Raw genomic sequence first — 16582 nt, 5'->3', positions numbered from 1 at the left:
GCGGGGAGGGGTGCCGCCGACTCGACCGTCGGACCGGGCGGACTCAGGAGGGCTCACCCCCTGCCGGCCCCGCCTTCGCGCTGCACGCCCCTTTCTCAGCCTTTTCTCGAGGAAAGGAGGAAGCCTAGGCCTGCACTCTCGCTCCCTCCCCGGCCACCCCGCCTCTCCTCTCGGAGCCCGCGCTCGGGGGAGGGCTGCGAAGCGGAGATTAGACAGCCACGGGGAACCTCCTGAGGGCCTGCGCCCCAGCGCTCGCACGTGTAAGCGAGCGCGAGAGCTGGGATTGCAGACTCGCAAGAGATAAGGAGGGCAGATCTCGCTGCAGCCGGGCCTCGCGTTCCTTCCCCAACTTGGCCGGGGCCAGGAGGGGTGGAAGAGCCAGCTGCAGGTGAGATGGCGTTTATCTGATTCTCTAATGCCACAAAAATGTCTTTGATGCCCCTGCCCCCCCCCCAACTGGGGGGAGATCAAAGGCCTGTGGGGAGGAGGGACAGCTCCATTCATCAAGCCAAGCAGTACAGGCAGTGGCTACAGTCCCTGCTCCTCCCCTCCGCCTGCTTGCCCCAGGGGTGCCTAGGGACAGGTGGTGCAGGACATTCCACAGCAAGGGCCAGTCTCCCTATCACCACCATCTAGAATGGCATCACCCTTGGTGGGGTGTGGGTGTGGATGTCCCAAGTAGTAGAAACTTCGGGCACCCAGAGGAAAGCTCTTGTCTTGTCTGGGGTGGAGATAGCACCTGAACTCTGGGAGTGAGGCCATTGCCCAGAGAGATAACATCCTTGGGTGAGCAGAGAGAAGGCAAGATTGAGTCCCCCAGAGAGGGGGAACAAGTGAATAGAGACGAAGCTAGGGGGTTGAGGGGCTGTAACAGAAGACCATAGATGCCTAGCTCAGGGAAGGAGGCAGATCTGGGGAAGGATGGATGAGCTACTGGAGAACAAAAATGGAGAAACTTTGCCCTAGGTGCACAGGGAGGCTCCTAGGTTTCTGTGAGCCCAACCCCACCGCTGTGGTGTCGAGACGGTGTCAGTGTAATAATCCCCTGTACTGGGTACAGAGAATTTTGATGAGGAGGCTGGAGCACTCTAGAGATGGGGAAGGGACACTGGGTAGGTCGCCTGGTAGCTGAGGGAGACAGTGAGGGACATGAGGCCCAAGGGTTGCCCCCTCCCATTTTAGCCTTTCATAGCATCCAGCTGTCACCCATGGTCCCTGCGCCTATTTTGTACACAGTTGCTGTTTCTGCAGGGCAGTGCCGACTCTGGACGCTGCACATTCAGAGACATACCCGGGTTGGGTACCCACTCAGGCCAGATGGTACTCAACAGGCAGCTGGAGAGCTTTGGGGCTTCCTAAAGGCTGCAGGTGGCCAGTGACCGGACCCCTGGGAACCACTGCCTGGGTTCTGAGTCCCCTACCCACCCCTGCCCCCACCCTGCTACTGTTATTGCAGATTATGAAATGCTCTCCCTATCCTGCATTCTTCTCCGAGGCAAGAATTTTAATGTATTTGTCTTTGTCATCAGGGGACCAGGGCTCTGGGACCGCCCTGCCTCTGCCTGAGGAGGGAGCTCCCCAAATCTAGTCCCTGCTGTCTCCAGACCCCAGCCTCTTTCCATTACCACCCCCTCATGCCCTAACCCTGCCCCTTGCCTCCCTCTCCTAAGACACAGTCTCTCTGTGGGGTGGATAAAAATGATGTTATTGAAACAACAGAATTGGGAGCAGTGGCAGGGAGCAGGGATCAGCGCAGGAAACTGGGGCGTTTGCCAAGAAGCCTTCTCCCCCGCAGGCGGCCTTTCTGCCCCCACCCCCCACCTTTCCTACAAACACACACAGATCGCCCCACCCCTCCTGCAGCACTCTCTCTGGCCAGATCTTAGAGAATATTTGGCCATCCCTGGCTTCCCTAAACCCTCTCCCCTCACCCAGTCCCCTTGCAGAATCTGTTGGCCCAGTAGAGCCTGCAGAAACACCGGGGCAGGGGAGGGGTCTGCTGGAGTCTGTGATGGGCCGGCCTGGGCTCTGCTGGCTCTCGGTTGCTGTCTCTGCACCCCCATCTAGAGGCTGGCTGGCATCTGGGCAGAAACCAGAGCAATGACTTCTGCCTTTCTGCGTTCCAAACCTTTAGAGAGATAAGTTCACATGTGTCTGAGGCTTCAGGCCCGCAGTCTCACCCTAGAAGTCTTTTCATGGACCAGGGCTGGGGGATAGAGACCAAGGTACTAAGAGATGAAGCTGTGTGCACATGTGCACACCCGCACACACCCACACCTGAGGGGGAACAGGCGTCCTGATAACCCCACAGAAACCACAGGACACCCTTGCCCCTCCCGAGACGTGCTGGATAACTTTCACCCACAGGTACAGATGGACACACAGATGGGTTGGCTCAGGCTGAGACACATGCCTGCCTCCCTAGAGACTACATGCCCATGAACCCCCGCCCCCCAACACACCCCACCTCTGCACAGACATGCATGTGGAGGAGTGTTCATAGAAGACTGGAGCACAGCAACCCAGAAGGGGGCAGCGTGGGGGGGGTGTTGTCACTCCGATCCCCCCCTCTGTCTGTTCTCTGGGCACTCAAGCCCCCTCCACCTCTTCCTCTACTGCTCAGCCTTTAGTTCTGAGAACGTTTTAACTCCACTTTTAGGCCCCGGTGCAAAAGAGAGAGGGGGAAGGAGCCCCGGGATGCCTGGCTGTGGGAGGGGAGAGGGGGGAGGAGCAGAGGTGGAGACTGGGGATGGGGAGAGAGGCAGCTGGAGAGAGATAACATCGGAGTCGCTGCAGGCGAAAGCAGAGCCCTCCGTCTGTAGGATCCTCTCTCCCCGTCTTCCCGTGTCTTTTCACGTCTCTCCCATCTCCAGAATTCGGTTTCTATTTGTATCTGTCTCTAAATCACTTTCTCTGCTTCTTTGTTTCGCAGAATGACTGAAGCTGCAGGAGCCCAGGAATTTGGGCCTGTGACCCTTCCCCTCCCAGTAACCCTCCTCTCTCTCCCTCCCTCTGCACCGCCTTCCCTCCTCCTCCCCCAGCAAGGGGACCTAACTGCCTACTTCGGGGTGGTGGTGAGACTTGAGAATTCCCAAGGCCCCTGGGTCTCTAGATCCCAGGAGAACCAGGAGAGGAAAGGTTGGCCCTCTAGAGAGATGGAGGGAAGAAGAAAGAAAAAAGGGACGCCTTCCTCTCCCTTCCATACCCCTGTATTGTCTAGCTCCACTCCAGTCCACTCCAGCCCATCAGAAGTGAGGGCAGTGCGCTTTCCAGCCAAGGTGGGGGGAGCTCAAATGCCCAGTTTCCACATCAACCTCTTGGATCCCTGCCTCACAGGCCAGGTTTCCTCTGAGACTCCCTCTGGGCCTTTGTCCAAGGGAACTTCCCACGCCCCCCAGGTTCTCCACACAGCCTACCTGCACCACATCTCCCAAATCTCCCAATCCTACCTATGCCCCAAATTTCCAATCACCCCATCAATCAAAGGGAGAAAGAACTGAAGGGGGTGGTCAGCAGAGGCTCTGAGGAGGGAGAGGGGAAGGGGAAGGGGAGCAGGGGCTGAGAGGGAGGGGCTGCTCGCCCACCAGGACTGGGCTGGGAACAGCCAGAGAACATTTGTTTCCACTTAGCTCAGCCCCAGTGGCCCCGAGTGGGAGTGGCTGGACCCAGGAGCCTCCCAGCCGTCCCAGTCCAGGCCTGGCTCCTGCATTAGGGCCTGGGGGTAGGCAGAAGGACCCTGGCACGGCCTCAGGTGTTCTGGGAGGAGCCTCCACCCTCTTCTCCATTCTTCTCCACCGGACACCCCCCTATGCCCACTGCTTAGGCTCCCACCTCTGAGGGAATCAGGGCTTTCAGTCTCAGTCTGTTTCTCCTAATTGTGTTGATGTCTGCTGGGTCTCTCTCCCTGGGCAGCCACATTCTTAATTGACCACCTACTATGTGTCAGGCACCCAGCTCTGTAGTGGAGAAACAATGGTGAGCAAGAGCAGACCTAACCCCTATCCTCATGGAGCTCTTGGTCATTACTCATATCATCTTACAAACAAATGGAAAACCGCAACCTTGACCTGTGTTGTCCAGGAGAAGGGAGGGGCTGTGAGGCTCTGGCTGCAGGGGAGGGGTGGATTGGCCACCTCCCTGAAGGAGGAGCAGGCTTCCCTGAGGAGAGAATGCTCCCACCGAGATACAAAAATAAGTTGAAGTTAACTGGAAGACACAAGAGAAGGAAGAGCATTTCAGGCCGAGGAACAGCCTTTGTGAAAGCCCTGCTAGGGTGTGGGGAAGGGCTGGGGTCACTGAATAAAGGTTGGCATGGGTTGAAAGAAAGCAAAAAGCAGCCTAGTGGGAGATGAGGCTTGAGAGACTTTGGGGGATCAAACCAAGTAAAGCCTTCCAGGCATAGAAGAGAATGTTTTTCTTATTTTAAAAGCAAAGGGAATTCTACGAGACAGATACACTGCAAGAGGGAAGAAAAAGAGATGACAGGGGTGTGGGGGGGAGACCCTCTAGATTACAGGAGAACTAACAGGCATGTAAACAAAAACCCAAACAGACAAAGTTGAACCACAGTAGTTAGTGACATGTGGTTGAATAACAAAAATAAGTGGATGCCTACCATGAAAGTGGAGATAGGAAGTTCCCCAGAGGTGGGGTGGGGTGGGGTGGGGGAAGAAGCAGTTCTATTTTGAGGAGCACAAGGAATGGGACGGCTGATAAGGTTCTGTCTCCTTTCATGGCAGTGGGTTCCAAGGGTGTTCAATTGTACATTTGTTCTGTGCTCTTTTCCATATTTGTTAACGATAAAAGAGTTAAGGTAAAAAACCACTCCCTCTGGGCCTGGTGCAGGAAGCCAATGCAGAGATTTCCCCCTCCCTGGGACAGTGAGTGGCATGGTCAGTTCTACATCGTGAAAAAATAGCTCTGGCCACAGTGTGAAGGGGAGATTGCCAGAGACCCAGAGCAGAAGCTGGAAGGCCAGCTCAGAGGCTCTGTGGTGGCCCAGGTGAAAAGCCATAGCAGCCTGGAGCTGGATGAAGGGCAAGATGATGGATAGAGAGGACAGTTCTAGTCAGTGTGGAGGAGGTAGGGTCAGGTGGACTTGGAGGGAGGTTGGGAAAGGGGATGAGGAAGAGGGAGTTGGCAAGGGCGCCTCTGGGATGTTTCACTGGCCTCGCAGGATGAAGGGTGGCTTGTCCGATCAGCTAAGGAACACGTGGCAGCGGAAGACCAGCATTAGGCAAGCCTGGCTGGGGAGTTTGGGACATGAATTAGAGATGCTTCTGAAACATTCACTGTCATGTAGCAGTTGAATATATGGCTCTGGAACTCAGAGGGGAGGCCCAGGGCTGAGTCATCCTGGTGTAGGGTGTAATTAAGCCAGCACAGGGCCAGGATCACCCAGGAGAGAGCGCAGAGGGAGAGGAGGCTCCGTGAATATTTAATGGCTGAGGAAGGGGGAAGAGGCCGAAGAGGAGTCTGGGGAAGGCCTCCAGAAGTGTAAGAGGTAAAAAAGCATTGTGGTTTCAGGGAAACCAAGGAAGGAGAGCACTTGGAGATGGGGGAAGTAAGTGGGCAGCCGTATCAACCATTTGTGAGAGGTCAGAAAATGTGTCTGTAGAACACAGGAGGGAAACCATGGAAGCAGCTAAACCTCAGGCTGATTTTGCCAAAGTGCCATTTTCTTGCTGTCACATTGGCTCAGCCTCACTTATAAAGTCAAGTGCACACCCCTTAGCTCGGCATGCAGGTCCCACCAGGGTTTGTCTCCTTCTCCACTCCCAATCTCACCTTCCTTTTTGTCCTCCACCTGAACTCCAGCCTCACCGTGGCCCTAGGTCAGGCCCCAAAGCCTGGCCTCCCCTCCACACTCTGCTCACCTGCCTCCCAGCCCCAGCAGGCCCAGTTCTGCCCTTTCTTCAGGATTCCACCCACCTATTATGGGAGGCAATCTCTTCGATTCTCATGAACTCGTAGCACTTTGAACCTTTCTTTCTTTTTTTTTATAGAAAGAACAGCATTTAGAGTTGATTTTGTCTACATATCCTTCCTCCACTTGCTTATGAACTGTTGGTGTTTTTTTGCAGGGCATGTGCCATGTCTGACTTGCAGTGGATACTTCATAAACTTGAGTACTTGAGTTCTTTGGAACTCTGAAAGCCTGAAAGATTCACTGCAGGGCCAGGCAAAGGCAGACCAAGGACAGGTGGTGTCAGCTTCTCATCAAAATCAGGTCTTCTGAACTCAGGTGGGAAACTGGGCCCTAGGGGGAGAACCCAGAGGATTTATTTTTTTTTAGAATTTCACTGTTCTTTTTTTTTTTAATTTTATTTACTCATAGAGACAGAGAGAGAGGCAGAGACACAGGCAGAGGGAGAAGCAGACTCCATGCAGGGAGCCCGACAAGGTCCTCGATCCCAGGTCTCCAGGATCACGCCCTGGGCTGCAGGCGGCGCTAAACCGCTGCGCCACCGGGGCTACCCCCGAGAGGATTTTTTTTTTTATTTCTTTATGATAGTCACAGAGAGAGAGAGAGAGAGAGACAGAGACACAGGCAGAGACACAGTCAGAGACACAGTCAGAGGGAGAAGCAGGCTCCATGCACCGGGAGCCCGACGTGGGATTCGATCCTGGGTCTCCAGGATCGCGCCCTGAGCCAAAGGCAGGCGCCAAACCGCTGCGCCACCCAGGGATCCTCCCCAGAGGATTTTTTTTTTTTTTTTTTTTAAATATCTCCTCTCCTGGGGCAAACACACAGCCTATCCCACAGCCCACCATTAACAAGGCAGCGCCTTCTCAGGGAGCCTAGCACAGAGTCACAGCACCATCTCCTGGCAATATGAGACACTGTTCCTCAAGAGAAAATACTTTCTGAAAGGTCCTCTCCATAGTAGAAGGCAGATCAAAAATTAGAACCAGGGGGACACCTGGGTGGCTCAGCGGTTGAGCATCTACCTTTGGCGCAGGGTGTGATACTGGGGTCCTGGGATCGAGTCCCGCATCAGGCTCTCTGCGTCTGTGTCTTGCCCCTCTCTCTGTGTCTTTCATGGATAAATAAATAAAATCTTTTTTTAACATATATTTTTAAATTTTTATTTATTCAGAGAGAGAGAGAGAGAGAGAGAGGCAGAGACACAGGCAGAGGGAGAAGCAGGCTCCATGCAGGGAGCCCGACAAGGTCCTCGATCCCAGGTCTCCAGAATCACACCCGGGGCTGCAGGTGGCGCTAAACCACTGTGCCACCGGGGCTGCCCTAAATAAAATCTTTTAAAAAATAAAATAAAAATTAGAACCTGGAAGACCACCAACCTATTAAATTGACCACTAAAAAATTTAGAAAGTATAAAACTCAAAGCTGGGAGAGGTGTGGAGAAACCTTTGCATATTGCAAGTTGACCAGGTTTCCCAGAGGGCATGCCCATAAGACTGATCATATATATACCCTACATGATTTCACTTTGGAGTGATACCCAGTGTAAATTATTTAAGACAAAAAAAAAAGAAACTATGCATACAAATGTAACTACCTTTTCTGTATTAGTGGAGCGCTCAAAGCTTACACGGTGCCTAGCTAGCAGCAGGGTGTGTTGACCGCACCATAAGATACTGCTCAGGCATTAAAATGACAAATGTTCGTTGCACTGATGCAGGGAACAGCCTCTATAAAATAAATGCTGAGTTACAAAAAAGAGCACCCAGAACGTTAATTTCATTTGTAAAGTAGAAACAGTGCATGCAGCAAAAATAATTGGAAGAGGATTAAAGATCTCTCTCTCTCTCTCTCTCTCTCTCTCTCTCTCTCTCTTCTTTTTTTTAGGATTAAAGATCTTACAAGGAGTTGAGGTTATTCAACAGTGAAGAAACGTTTTGAGTTTTGGGGTTATTTATTTACTCTCTGGTGGAAGTTTGTTCTTCTGATAGACTTCAGCTATTCAGTAAAAAGAAATCAAATAAGGAAAGAACTGGCTAAGAAAATGTCCAAAGCTCATGGGGCTGGGTAATGTCCCTTGGGGGAGAGTCAGGGTCAGAGACCTTCCCTGAGGCTTTTCTCCAGAACTTTCCACGTGCTGGCATAGGAGCTTGTATATAACATGTGTTCAGTAGATGTGTGTGGAGCCGCTGAATGAGAATGATGCCGTGCCCGAACACCAGCCAACTTGCTCAGTGCCATTCTCTCCCTCCCTTGAGCACCCTTCGGCCTTTATATCTTCAAGTTATTTGTCCTGATTCAATGAGAGCTAGATCCTGCCTCGAGACTGTCACAGAACCCATAGCTTGACTTGCCTACTGCCTTCAGTGTCTCTGTCCAAAATAGATCTAGGACTGGCCAAGAGGGAGGTCCCAACAAGCTGGATAATTCTCACACTTTGGATTCATAGCTAGCATCATTTCATAAGATCTAGAGGCGTGCCTCCTTTGTCCTGGCCACAGGAAATAGATACGTCACTGATTGGGCCCTCCAGAGACTGGAGATGGCCTTTGGGGTGCAAGGGGTTTATCTGGAAAGGATGGAGGCGGAAGCAGGATTGGGCAGAGGGAGAAGTGGGGCGGTGACTCAGGCTCAGCTAAGCCTCCATCGCAGGAGCTGTCACCTCTGGAGAGAGTTTTGCCACCAGAGTGTCCCTCAGGGAATGAAATGGCCAGACCTTTATATCCCTGCGTCACTCGGTAGCCAGGTATGTGGGCGGCCCTGAGAAAGGAAGAGCGTGTTCTCTGCAGCTGACTCTGAAGGAGCCCGTTCCCCATGACTGGGCAGCAGATCCTTCTGTGAAGGGAAGCCTGGGTGGTGCATCTCTGTGTTTACTAGGGGACATTTGGCAGATGAAGAACTGAGGCCAAGATCATAGGCATTGAGTGACAGAGCTAGGAGTCCAGCTTGTGCTTCTGGTGGACCCTTACCCCCTTACCCCCACCTGTTTCTGAGTACCCCACAATGCACACCCCACTCCCGGCATTGAAAAGGGCTCCCCGGCAGCCCTGGTGGCACAGTGGTTTAGCGCCACCTGCAGCCCAGGGCGTGATCCTGGAGACCCTGGATGGAGTCCCACGTCAGGCTCTCTGCATGGAGCCTGCTTCTCCCTCTGCCTGCGTCTCTGCCTCTCTCTCTCTCTCTCTCTCTCTCTCTCTCTCTCTCTCTGCATCTCTATGAATAAATAAATGAAATCTTTTTTTTAAAGGAAAAGGGCTCCCTTGGAGAAAATGTTACTGAATGGCCCGTTAGTGATCAGAAGGGACCAAAGGATATCTGGCAGGGTCAATGGCATTCCTCAGGGCATCAGGAAGATAGAACCTGGAATGCTCCTCTTAGCCACTTTCATCTCCTCCCTCTGCCCCCACCTCTTTGGACTTCTGGCACACACGTCCTCTTGTGCCCCGACCCCACATGCCAGGATACTGCATTTTGCTGGCTCAAAACACAGCCTAGCCCACTGCCCTCGCACATCGTCTGTCTGCCTCCTCCTGCATGGATCGGATCGGGGCGGGGGGTGTCCCTCCAGTTCTCATCTCTTCACCATAGCTTAGCACTGTTTTACTTTTAATTTCAAGAAACAACCTTAATTTCAAGGTCACATGAGTTGGCTTTAGAAAGAGTGTGATCAAAATCAGCTCAGCCATCTGCCAGCGGTTGGACAACTAATAACCCTGCCTGTGCCTCACCTTCCCTGAGGTAAGACTCCCCACCCCATAGAGCTGTCATGAGGATTCAATAATATAGTGAAGACACAGCAAAAGTCAGGACCTGAAAGAGGCCGGGCTCTCATTCACTAGTAATGGTTATTTTTTAAATAAAGAATTCAGGGTGAGGCTCGGGTCTACTTTGTCAAATGAAGACAACAAGGATTCAAAAACAATTCCTAGGGAATCAGATGCATCTATGGGTCATCATCCAGGAGAAGGGTAATGCATGTCCTTGGACTTTGAAGTTTAAAGGAGACAGTTGAAAGAAAAGCATGAAGTAAAAGTGGGGTCTAGGTAGTATGTGGATATCCATGAAAGGACCTACAATTAATGGTGTAAGGGGAGGCACGGGCTCTGCTTGGGGCCTTATGAAACCTTATCCATGCTGAGGGGAATAATGAGGCGTCCCAGAGAGGACAGGTGGAAGCCAGGAGGGCCACTGCCCTAGAACACAGCAGAAGACAAGTGCAGCTGAGCAGGGGTCCCCTGCCTGATGGAGAGTTCCTTAGAGCTCCCAGGGATGTGTGGATGGCCCACCTCCTGGTTGGGGGAGTCCAGTCCGGGGTCTCCCATGTCTTCATTGCTTCCAACAATAGTGTACAGGAGACCGGAAGGTGGGTCGGAAGGCATAAATCCTGGTCCTAGGAGCTGGTTTGCTTTGTGTTCTTGAGCCAGTCGCTTCCCCACTTGCGGCTTCAGTTTCCCCATGTGCAGTGGGGGCTGAGAATGAATGATTCTGGACACAAGGCACAGCCCTTGAACAATTGTGGCGAATCCTCAGTGCCAGCAGAGGGCGCAAGACCCTAGGAGAGATTGGAGGCTCCCTTAGGACCATCCAGGAGAGGGGAGGCAGAGAAAGTGACAGCCTCAAATAGAGATGCGGTACCCTAGAGACTGCCAGGAGGGACCCGCTCCTCAGAGAAAGACCTCTGCGTAAGGACGGGGCGGGCGGTGTCCGGCCTTGCTCTGGGCTCATGGCAATTAGGAACCAACCTTCCCTGCCAGCACCACCCTCCCTTGGGGGCCTCCGTTGTTGGCTGGGGGTTGAAGATCTCTCCCCTCACCTCTCTCCTTCCAAAAATATTCTTAAATATTTGGAGAAAAGAAATGTAGCAGCATGGGAAAGTATCATGTTCTATAGACGATTCAAAAATGCATCATTCTTACTTCATCTAAATTCAAAATGCATTTGCCACCTTGAGATGTTTAAACAAGACAACTCAGGGATCCCTGGGTGGCGCAGCGGTTTGGCACCTGCCTTTGGCCCAGGGCGCGATCCTGTAGACCCCGGATCGAATCCCACGTCGGGCTCCCGGTGCATGGAGCCTGCTTCTCCCTCTGCCTGTGTCTCTGCCTCTCTCTCTCTCTCTCTCTCTCACTATCATAAATAAATAAAAATTTTTAAAAAATAAACAAGACAACTCATTAGCGCATTACCGGTAATGGTAAAAAAACAAAACAAAAAACCCTAGAAACAACCTAAAATGCCCATCAATAGGAAAATAATAATCTATATTATAACAAATACCATAAAATATAAGCTCTCGGCATACATACACTGACGGGGTCAAGACGTAGAATTCATGAAGCAGACAAGAACAGCGCACCAGGATAAATTCTATAAATGGGCAAACTTCTGGAAGGAAACACAAGGAACTGTTAACAGGGGCTACCTTTGGAATAATGGGAAAAGGAAGATTTGATTTTCAGTTTTAGACCTCCCTATATAAAATAGGGAATTTTCAAACAACGTGAGTTGTGTGTATAATTATTATTTTAAATGTCCATAGGGATTATCTGGTGGGACGATTATTGACCTTTTTTGTATGTTTTTATCTTTATGCTTTACATTTTTTAAAAACAAAAATGTTTTACTGAAATCAATATTACACTGGACGTTAACTAACTGGAATTTAAATAAACACTTGAAGAGAGAAAACCCGTTGTGTTATTTTGAATTAGTGACATAAGACTCAAAAAGTCAGGGCAATATAACAAAGTATGCATGGAGAAATCTTATTCCTACCCTGTTCTCATCTACCCCATCCCTCGGCCCATCTTCTGCTAAACCCTATGGGTAACTAATTTTTTTTTTTTTTTTTTTTTTTTTACCTTTTGATCCTCTTCACCCATTTCTTCCACCTCCACCCCACCTCTGGCAGTCACCAACCTGTTCTCTGTATCTATGAATTCGGTTTTGGTTTGTTTTACATTTCCCATATAGGAGAGATCATATGGTCCTTGTCCTTTTCTGTCTGACTTATTTCACTTAGTGCAGTGCCCTCAAAGTCCATCCATGTTGTTGTAAATACCAAGAATTCTTTAAGAAACAAAACAAAACACAAATAAGGGGTGCCTGGGTGGCTCGGTTGGTTGAGTGTCTGACTCTTGGTTTTGTACTGTCAAAAGGTCATGATCTCAGGGTTCTGGGATGGAGTCTTACTCTGGGCTCTGTGCTCAGCAGGGAGTCTGCTTGAGGTTCTCTCTCTGCCTCAACTTCTTCTGCCCCTCCCCCCACTCATGCATGCTGTCTGTCTAAAATAAATAAATAAATATTTTTAAAAACCTGAATAATATTCCATTTGTATATATACCACATTTCTTTTTTTCTATTTTTTAAATTTTTAAAATATTTTATTTATTTATTCATGATAGTCATAGAGAGAGAACGAGAGGCAGAGACACAGTCAGGGGAGAAGCAGGCTCCATGCAGGAAGCCTGACGTGGGATTCGATCCTGGGTCTCCAGGATCGCGCCCTGGGCCAAAGGCAGGCGCTAAACCGCTGCACCACCCAGGGATCCCCATACCACATTTCTTTATCTGTTCATCTATCGACAGACATTTAAGTTGTTTCCATCTCTTGGCCATTGTGAATAATGCTGCAGTGAATATGGGGGTGCCTTTTTGAGTTAGTGTTTTTGTTTTCTTCAGACAAGTACCCAGAAGTGGAGTCGCTAGATCATGAGATGATTCCACTTTTTAAAATATTTTTTGGGGGAATCCCTGGGTGGCTCAGCAGTTTAGCTCCTGCCTTCGGTCCAGGGTGTGATCCTGGAGTCCTGGGATCAAGTCCCACATCGGGCTCCCTGCATGTCTCTCTCATGAATAAATAAATAAAATCTTAAAAAAAATAAAATAAAATATTTTTTTATTTATTCATGAGAGACAGAGAGAGAGAGACTGGCAGAGACACAGGCAGAGGGAGAAGCAGGCTCCCTTTGGGGAGCCCTATCTGGAACTCAATCCCAGGATCCTGGGATCATGACCTGAGCCAAAGGCAGATGCCCAACCACTGAACCACCCAGGTGTCCTGAGATTATTCCATCTTTGACTCCATAGTGTTTTCCACAGTGGCTGCACCAGTTTACATTCTCACTGACCTCACCAATACCTGTTATTTCTTGTCCTTTTGATGACAGCTTTTCTAACAGGTGTGAGCTGATATCTCATTGTGATTTTGATTTGCATTTCCCTGATGATGAGTGATGTTGAGCATCTTTTCATGTTGGCCAACTGGATCTCTTCTTTGGAAAAATGTCAGATTTTCTATCCATTTTTATTTTTATTTTATTTTTATTTTTTGACAGTACAAAAAACCACTTTTATTTAGAAGAGTACAGAACTTGTGCTGTGACATCACTAGGTTTCCAAGCATCTGTGGTGGGAATGGGAGTGAGAGAAGGAGGCAGGGAGGGGAAGAGAGACCTGGTGGTGGCGCGGAAAAGGAGTAAAATGGCTTCCAAGAAAAGCTCATACCACTCTAGGCCTGGGCTTCATTGTCTTTACTCCTCCACACCACAAGGGTGATGAGGAAGGGGATGAGGTAGATGGGGGCTATGATCATGGCCAGGAGTACATCCTCTGGGGGTGCTGATAAGGTGGGCTGCACCAGGGAGCAGTTGGTAAAGTGGATCTGGTGAGTCTCAAAGATGACCCCTTCTGCCCAGGGATTGGGGAAGCCCAGGCCAAATGCTTCTGCAAAATTCTCCCAGCAATACTGTAGGTCGCTATAAGGCCTGCTAATCATGGCCCAGTTGCACCAATCCTTGGGGATAGAGTCCATCTGCTCCTTATAAGATTGCCAGCAAAATCGGACACTGGTTTCATAGTCAGCTATCTTGTTCCCTTCTAACTTCAAGCTGCCTTCAGTGGGAAGAAGCTGAGCCAGGGACTCCTGGGGCCTTGGGACAGTGAAGTGGGGCCGAGGACTGTCCGAGGACAGCGCTGTCCCACCTGCACCCCGGGGCCCTGTGTCTGCCTCCTCTGTCCATTTTAAAAAATAGGATTGTTTGTATTTTTGCTATTGAGTTATATGAGTTCTTTATATATTTTGGGTATTAGCACCTTATTGTGCTAATATATTGTGCTATTTATTGCCATATATAATTTGGAGATATTTTCTCCCATTTGGTAGGTTGCCTTTTCATTTTGTTGGTTTCCTTTGCTGTGTGGAAGCTTTTTAATTTGATATAGTCTCAGTTATTTATTTTTGCTTTTGCTTTTAGTGTTAGGATAAAGAGAAATAATCACCAAGATCCACGTCAAAGAGCTTACCACCTATGTTTTCTTCTAGAAGCTTTATGATTTCAGGTCTTACATTCAAATCTTTAATCTATTTTGAGTTAATTTTTGTGTATGGTATGAGATAGAAGTCCAGTTTCATTCTTTTGCATGTGGTTGTCCAGTTTTCCCAACACCATTTATTGAAGAGACTGTCCTTTCTCCATTGTACATTCTTGGCTTATTTTTTGTAAATAAGTTGACTCAATATATGTGGGTTTATTTCTGGGCTTTCTAGTCTGTTCCATTGATCTACATGTCTGTTTTTATATCAATACCATACTGATTTCATTACTATAGCTTTATAATATCATTTGAAATCAGGTGGTGTGATGCCTCCAACTTTGTTCTTTCTCAGTTTGCTTTCGCTATTTGGGATCTTCTGTGGTTTCACACAAATTTTAAGGTTATTTGTTCTATTTCTGTGAAAAAGGCCATTGGGATTTTGATAGGTATTTCATTGAATCTATCGATTGCTTTTGAGTAGTATAGACAATTTAGCAATATTGATTCTCCCAATCCATGAATACAGAATATCTTTCTTTTTATTTGTGTCTCTTCAATTTCTTTCATTAATGTCTTGTAGTTTTCAGTATACAGGTCTTTCATCTCCTTGGTTAAATTTATTTCTAAGTATTTTATTATTTTTGATGCAACTACAAGTGAGAATGTTTTCTTATTTTCTCTTTCTAATAGCTCATTATTAGTGTCTAGAACATAACAGATTTTTGTGTATTGATTTTGTATATTGCGACTTTGCTGATTCCATTTGTTACTTGTAACTGTTTTATTTTTATGATGTCTATAGGGTTTTCTCATATGTAATATCATGCCATCATGCCAAATAGTGACCATTTTATTTTTTTCCTTTCCGATTTGGATGCCTTTTATTTCTTCTTCTTGTCTAATTGCTCTGGCTAGGGCTTTTAGTACTATCTTGAATAAAACAGGTGAGAGTGGCATCCTTGTCTTGTTCCTGATCTTAGAAGAAAAGGTTTAAAAAAAATAAGAAGAAAATGTTTTAGTTTTTCATCACTGGGTATGTTAGCTGTGTGTTTGCCATATATGGCATATATGGTTTGTATGGTATATACGATATATAACATACCTTTATTACATTAAGGTATGTTCTCTCCAAATCAGCTTTATTGAGGATTTTTTTAAGATTTTATTTATCTATTCATGACACACACACACACACACACACACACAGAGAGAGAGAGAGGCAGAGACACAGTCAGAGGGAGAAGCAGGCTCCATGCAGGGAGCCCAATGTGGGATTCGACCTCGAGACTCCAGGATCACACCCTGGGGCCAAAGGCAGGCACTAAACCGCTGAGCCACCCAGGGATTCCCCTGAGAATTTTTATTATAAATAGATGTTGAATTTTGTTGGATGGTTTTCCTGCCTCTACTAAGATGATCATGTGATTTTTATCCTTCATTTTGTTAATATGGTGTATCATTGACTGATTTGTGGATGCTGAACCACCCTTGTATCCCTGCAATAAATTCCACTTGATCATGGCATATGATCCTTTTAATGTATTATTTGTGAGTAACCACTTTTTCCATTTCCTGTAATCCCACCGGTGTTTCTCTGTGTAGAATCAAGCATATAAATGTATATTCTATCCCTCTTTTACATACAAACTATGTATATTATGTACACTGTTGCATCTTGCTTTTTCCATTTAGCACTATCCTGGATATCTTTCTCTATCATTAAAATATCTCCTATCTTTCTCTTCCCTCCATTTCATGTGAGTAGTTAGTGCTATAAATTTCCCTCCCAGGACTGCTTTACAGGGATGTGTAAATCAAGGCTTAAAGAAAATAAGCAATTTGCTGGTAGTCACACTACTAGTGTGGCAACATCCCTTGGCTGGGCAGAGCAGGGGCTCTGTTGAAACCCAGACTCTTCTCAAAGGTTCTCTGTGGCTTCTAGATAAACTAGGGAATTTTATTTAATTTTTTAAAAAATATTTTATTTATTTATTCATGAGAGACACAGAGATAGGCAGAGGGAGAAGCAGGCTCCCTGTGGGGAGCCTGCTGTGGGACTCAATCCGGATTTTGGGATCATGCCCTGAGCCAAAGTCAGATGCTCAACAATTGAGCCACCCAGGCATCCCAATCTAGGGCATTTTTTAAAATTTTATTTATTTATTCGAGGGAGAGAGAGAGAGAGAGGCAGAGACACAGGCAGAGGGAGAAGCAGGCTCCATGCTGGGAACCTGACATGGGACTGGATCCTGGGATTCCAGGATCAGGCCCTGGGCTGAAGGTGGCGCTAAACCTCTGAGCCACCTGGGCTGCCCCCCAAACTAGGGCATTTTGGATAAG

Source organism: Nyctereutes procyonoides, unplaced genomic scaffold (assembly GCF_905146905.1).
Source record: "Nyctereutes procyonoides isolate TBG_1078 unplaced genomic scaffold, NYPRO_anot_genome, whole genome shotgun sequence".
Classification (NCBI taxonomy): Eukaryota; Metazoa; Chordata; class Mammalia; order Carnivora; family Canidae; genus Nyctereutes; species Nyctereutes procyonoides.
The sequence above is the reverse complement of the archived record's forward strand: the minus strand, read 5'-3'. Positions refer to the sequence as shown.